Genomic DNA, 6,763 nt, shown 5'->3' on the forward strand with positions numbered 1-6,763 from the left:
TTGGCTACACCACTCAGCTTGTGGGATCTTAGTTCCCCATCCAGGGCTTGAACATAGGCCACAGCAGTGAATGCACTAATTTATGATCCATGAACATAGGATGTCTCTCTGCTTATTTAGATCTTTATTTTCTTTCAACAATGCTTTGTAGTTTTCGTCGTATATATTTGCACCTCTTTTGTTAAATTTATGCCTAAGTATTTTATTCTTTTTGGTGCTTTTGTACATGGAATTACTTTCCTAATTTCCTTTTTGGATTCTTCATTACAAGTGTCTAGAAATACAATTGATCTTTGTCTACTGATCTTTTTTTTTTTTTTTTTTTTTTGCGGTACGCGGGCCTCTCACCGCTGTGGTCTCTTTCGTTGCGCAGCACAGGCTTCAGACGCGCAGGCCCAGCGGCCATGGCCCACGGGCCCAGCTACTCCACAGCATGCGGGATCCTCCCAGACCGGGGCACGAACCCGTGTCCCCTGCATCAGCAGGCAGACTCTCAACCACTGCGCCACCAGGTAAGCCCTGTCTATTGATCTTTTATGCTCCAACTCTACTGAACTTGTTATTAGTTCAAATAGGTGTTTGTAGATTCCTTAGGATTTTCTATATACAAGATTATGTCCCCTGCAAACCTTTCTAATCTGGATGCTTTTTATTTCACTTTCTGGCCTAATTGCCTTGACTAGAGCCTCCATTACAACATTAAATAGAAGTGGCAACATTCTTCAACATTCAAATAGAAGTAGACATTCTTGTCTTGTTCCTGATATTAGGGAAAAAGCTTTTAGTCTTTCATCATTAAGTATGATATTAGCTGTGGATTTTTTGTGGATGCCCTTTATCATATTGAGGAAGTTCCCTTCTATTCCTAGTTTGTTAGGTGTTTTGATCATGAAGGGGTTTTCAATATTGTCAACTGCTTTTTTTTCATCTATTGAGATGATCGTGTGTTTTTTGTCCTTTATTCTGTTGATATGGTGTATTAGCGAATTAATATTCATTTTCATATGTAAAGCTGACTTTGCATTTCTGATAAATACCACTTGGTCATGGTCTATGTATTAGATTTTCTAGTATTTTGCTGAGGATTTTTTTTTTTTTTATTAAGAAGATGTTGGGGGTAGGAGTTTACTAATTTATTTATTTATTTTTGCTGTGTTGGGTCTTCGTTTCTGTGCGAGGGCTTTCTCTAGTTGTGGCAAGCGGGGGCCACTCTTCATCGCGGTGCGCAGGCCTCTCACTATCGCGGCCTCTCTTGTTGCAGAGCACAGGCTCCAGACGCTCAGGCTCAGTAGTTGTGGCTCACGGGCCTAGTTGCTCTGCGGCATGTGGGATCCTCCCAGACCAGGGCTCAAACCCGTGTCCTCTGCATTAGTAGGCAGATTCTCAACCACTGCGCCACCAAGGAAGCCCTTGCTGAGGATTTTTATGCCTCTATTCGTAAGAGAAATTGGTCTGAAATTTTCTTTTCTCGTGTCATTTTTGTCTGGTTTTGATATCCAGGCAATGCAGGCCTCAGAGAATGAGTTGGGAAGTGTTCCCTCTACTATTTTTTGGGATGAGTTTGTGAAGAACTGGTGTTAATTCTTTAAATATTTGAGGAATTAACTAGTGAAACGATCTGGATCTGGGCTTTTCTCTGTGGGTACTTTTTGCTACATGTGGTTTTTAAGCAGTTGAAATGTGGTTAGTATGACTGAGAAACTGAACTTTTAATTTCATTTAATATTAATTAATTAGGTTAAATATAATAAGCCACAGATGGTTGTTTTTACAGAACAGGTCTTGAACAGTGGTGCTCAATGGGGTGGTATTGCCCTCTATCGTCATTCTGGAAGTTTGTGGGATTTTGAATCTCACTGTAAATGGAGCAGAGCCCTTTAGAGGGTGAGGGCCTAGCCATCCTGCCATGCACAACACGGTCCTGTGTGAAGAGTAATTTTCCTATGCCTGAGTGGCTTTTCACTGTCTCCCCGCAACCCAGGCATCTAATTCCATTTTACATGTGAACCCAAAGTATATCTTGCTTGGTTTTAATATATGTGAATTTTCCAGGATTTCAACTATCATGTTCATTGAAGGAAGACTGTACTTCATTTTGTTTGAACATTTACCAAGAGCTTTTTGCTGTATTTGGAAAATCCCCTCACTAAAGGCAACACCCAGTGTCTCATTCACTGTGATTCTAAGTACACATAAAAATGCTAAGTATATATACACATACTTATTTCAAAATATCCAATATGAAGAAAAAATTCAACGTTTGTTCATATGATAATCATCATTTCATAAATCCAAACTATGTCATTGCAAATAGGTGCAAATCTCTATTTCTTTATATCTTCTACGGAAATCATGTCTCAACATTTACATATTTAAATGCATATTTTCAATAAAAAAATTTTTCCTATTTTTCCTTTATAAATATACTTAGAGCACAGCAGTATTTCCTGAAGCTCAATATACACTTACTCAATGACTCAGCTATCCCACCCAAGAGGATAAGTATTTATGTCCACAAAAAGACTTGTATCAAGATGTTGATAAAAGCTTTATTCACAATAGCCCAAGCCTGGAAAGAGCCCAGATCAACAGGAGAATTAATACATTGTGACATAGTCATGCAATTGAAGACTATCCAGCAATCAAAAAAGAAGGAACTCTCAGTTCATGTAACAACATGGATGAATCTCATAGGCTTCTGAAAGTAGCCAAACACTAAAGAGGACATACCTTATAATTCTACTTTTTACATGAAACTCAAGAAAAGGCAAAACTAATAGATTACGGTAGAAGTCAAAACAGTTGGTGCACTCAATAATAATAATGAAAAGAACACATTATTGAACACATACCATGGGAAATGCACTGAAGGGGCTACTAAGACATACAAGATACTATCCTTGTCTTCAAGGAGCTTGGTGGCTATTTGGGAAAATAAAACACACACAAAGTAAAATAAAATAGTGTGTGTCAGAAAGTTTATATTATCTATTAATTTCATAAAATGTTTCAAGATATTTGTTTTAAAAGTGGGGCAGGGCTTCCCTGGTGGCGCAGTGGTTGAGAGTCTGCCTGCCGATGCAGGGGGCACGGGTTCGTGCCCCGGTCTGGGAAGATCCCACATGCCGCAGAGTGGCTAGGCCCGTGAGCCGTTGCCACTGAGCCTGAGCGTCTGGAGCCTGTGCTCCACAACGGGAGAGGCCACAACAGTGAGAGGCCCGTGTACCGCAAAAAAAAAAAAAAAAAAAAAAAAAAAAAAAGTGGGGCATTGGGTCTGCCCGAGCTGAAGCCTCAGTGGCTGGAGTTGAGTAAGAGAGCATGATACCCAGGATTTAGTCCCAACGAGGAGTCAACACCACCTCCTTCCCTTCCCCGTGCTCTGTTCTCTGCCTCCTCTCAGTCCACTCCCTTTCCAAATTATGATTTATTCCACTGTGGTCAGTATTAGAAAATAAAATTATACATTCAGAAGAGTCTTTCTGTGGCTCCTAAATCAGAGGACCTCACTGTCACTAGCTTAACCATTTCCTGCTCTTTCAGAGTTTTAGTTTTCTCATTTGTAAAATGAGGTTAGTAATAGCTGCTTTTCCTGCCTACCTACAAGTTTGTTATGAGTTTGACATGCCTTTATGCATTTGGAATTGCTATTCAATTGCCAGTAATGATTATCACCTTTCTGCTTGCTGGTTACATTATCACAGGCACTGGAGAGAAGCAATTTGCTTAGGGTCATGTGACACCCACAATGAACCGGAGATGCCAGACTGATCAAAACTTCCTCCAGGGTGTGCTTCTTGCTCTGGAATCATTAAGGACCTCATTAAAATCTAGGCATTAACAAAATGCATCCATTAAAAACACCCACGTTCTGCTTGGCTCCAGTTACAGAACCTAGTTATACTCACAAAGGAAGACATCCTCGGGGTTTTTTTACTTTGCTATCCTCACTCCCATCCATCTTCTTCATAAGACCAAGTTGTGGCAACTCAAACATTGTTAGCGTCTAGTTCTAAAGCAGCAAATCTCCCAATAATTCAGATGGCTGTGAAATAATATTTGGGTTAAAATACAGGCTAGCAGTGTGATCCTGGGCAAGTCACTTGGCCTCTTAGGAGGGCCAAGGAATTCCCTGGCAGTCCAGTGGTTAAGGCTCCGTGCTTCCACTGCAGGGGGCCTGGGTTCCATACCTGGTCAGGGAACTAAGATCCCACAAGCCGTGACATATGGCAAAAAAAAAAAAAGGGTTGGGACAATAATACCCGCCTTACAGGGTTGTTGTGAAGATTTAAAAGAGGTATTCATCAATAGGAACACATTTTATATTTCATGATATATAATGATATGATAGTCTGCCATTAAAAAGAATGAGCAGGGAAGAGGGATAACTTTGGAATTTGGAATTAATAGATACACACTACTGTGTATAAAATAGATAATCAACAAGGACCTAGTGTATACCACAGGGGACTATATTCAATGTCTTGTAATAACCTATAGTGGAAAGGAATCTGAAAAAGAATACCTATTTAGATATACATGTATAACTAAATCACTTTGCTGTATACCTGAAACATTGTAAATCAACTATACTTCAATTAAAAATAAAATTTAAAAAAAGAATGAGAGGGCTTCCCTGGTGGCGCAGTGGTTAAGAATCCGCCTGCCAATGCAGGGGACACGGGTTTGAGCCCTGGTCCAGGAAGATTCCACATGCCACGGAGCAACTAAGACTGTGAGCCACAACTACTGAGCCTGTGCTCTAGAGCCCATGAGCCACAACTACTGAGCCTGAGTGCCACAACTACTGAAGCCCACGTGCCTAGAGCCCGTGCTAAGCAACAAGAGAAGCCACCCAATGAGAAGCCTGCGCACCGCAACGAAGACCCAATGCAGCCAAAAATAAAAATAAATAAATAAATATATTAAAATAAAGAATGAGAGATCCATAAGCATTAAAAAATGAGCTGCAAGATATATGAATAATGAAGTAAGACGTAGAAGAGCACATAAAATATGACATGATTTGTGTAAGAAATCATGCCATCCCATCTCTCTCTCTAGGTAGACAGAAAGATGGTTATAGATAGACAGATAAATAGTTATCAATAGATCTGTCGACCTGTCTTTCTGTATACATAAATATAGGTACATAAAAGGATATAGATATATGTATGTATGTTCATGTATAAGGATTATATAGATAAGGATATATAGACAGAGAATGATATCCAATATCACACGTAGACATCCAAGAGATAGATAGATCTTTATACAATTCTTACACGTATACATACACCCATATATCTATATCCTTTTATGTATCCATATCTAAATACAGAGAGAGACATCTGGAAAATTATGCTATAAACTGATCATTATATTTGCCCCTAGGGAGAGAAGCTAAGGAACTGGAGACTGGGGTGGAAAGGAGATTTTTTTCCCCCTGTATATTTTTTTGTATCATTTGTATTTTTAATCATGTACAAGTATTATTTTCATATAAAGAGAGATGATCACATGAAAGGGCCTGGAACATGGTAGGTGCTTTAAAGCTATTTGTGGATGTCCAGTGAACCTTGTTCATTTAACTAGGATGTCCCAAATGTATTTAAGTTTTTTCTTTAAAAAAAAAATTGAGGGCTTCCCTGGTGGCCCAGTGGTTGAGAATCCGCCTGCCGATGCAGGGGACGCAGGTTCGTGCCCCGGTCCGGGAAGATCCCACATGCCGTGGAGCAGCTGGGCCCGTGAGCCATGGCCGCTGAGCCTGCGTGTCCGGAGCCTGTGCTCTGCAATGGGAGAGGCCACAACAGTGAAAGGCCCGCGTACCGAAAAAAAAAAAAGAACCACAGCAGAAAGTGGTATGTGGTATCACATGAAGTTTTGACAATGCTTCGCGGATTGTTGGTACATAGGTGTTCATTAAAATAGTGTTTATTCTTGTCTCTATGTTTGAAATATTTCACGATAAAAAAATTTAAGACGCCTGCTGGGTAGTGACAGGAGGGGGATACAAGAGGGGAGTTTGGGTGGGGTTCTGGTCATGTTGTGTTTCTTGATATGGGCATACTTGATGTGCTCACTTCGTGGAAACTCATCAAGCTGTGCACTTATGATCTGTCACTTACCTGAATCTATGTTACAGTTCAATAAAAATTTTACTAAAAAAGCCCCCTCCCTGTTAAATCGAAAGATTTCATAATGACTTAGTAAAGGATTAGTAAAAAATAAACAGTTTGGATATGATTTTTCCTTTGCAAATGATCAGGGTCTTGGGAGTAACTAGAAACCACTCTAAAATCAGTAGCTTTACTTTAGTCTGAATTTGCATTTCTTCATCTTCAGTGACAATGATCTTCAAATCACTCAACCTCCCTTACCCTTTACGCAAGCTTCCTTGGCCATTTCAGTGCATTCCCTTTCTGTTTTGGGAAGTGAAGAGGTTGACTTCACCATCAGGTGGATCTGTGGGGAGAGAGGGAGGAAGAGAGAAAAGGAGAGAAAGAGAAACAGAGAGGAAAAGGGAGGAAAGTGGAGAAAGAGGGGTGACAGGCCAGGATGTGTGGAAAGGCCCTGCCACATTCTAACCCCAATATAACAGCTGTTGAACTTGCCCTGAACTTTCCTGTCTCTAGGATTTTGTTCAGGCTGTTTCCTCTACCTAAAGCGGCCTCCTTCTTTCCCATGATCTGCTAAGTCCCAGTTTTCTTTTAGGGGAGCATTGTACCCCCAGTGCTAAACAGTACGAGACATGCAGCAAGTGCTG

This window comes from Neophocaena asiaeorientalis, unplaced genomic scaffold (assembly GCF_003031525.2).
Source record: "Neophocaena asiaeorientalis asiaeorientalis breed wild unplaced genomic scaffold, Neophocaena_asiaeorientalis_V1.1 scaffold91, whole genome shotgun sequence".
Classification (NCBI taxonomy): Eukaryota; Metazoa; Chordata; class Mammalia; order Artiodactyla; family Phocoenidae; genus Neophocaena; species Neophocaena asiaeorientalis.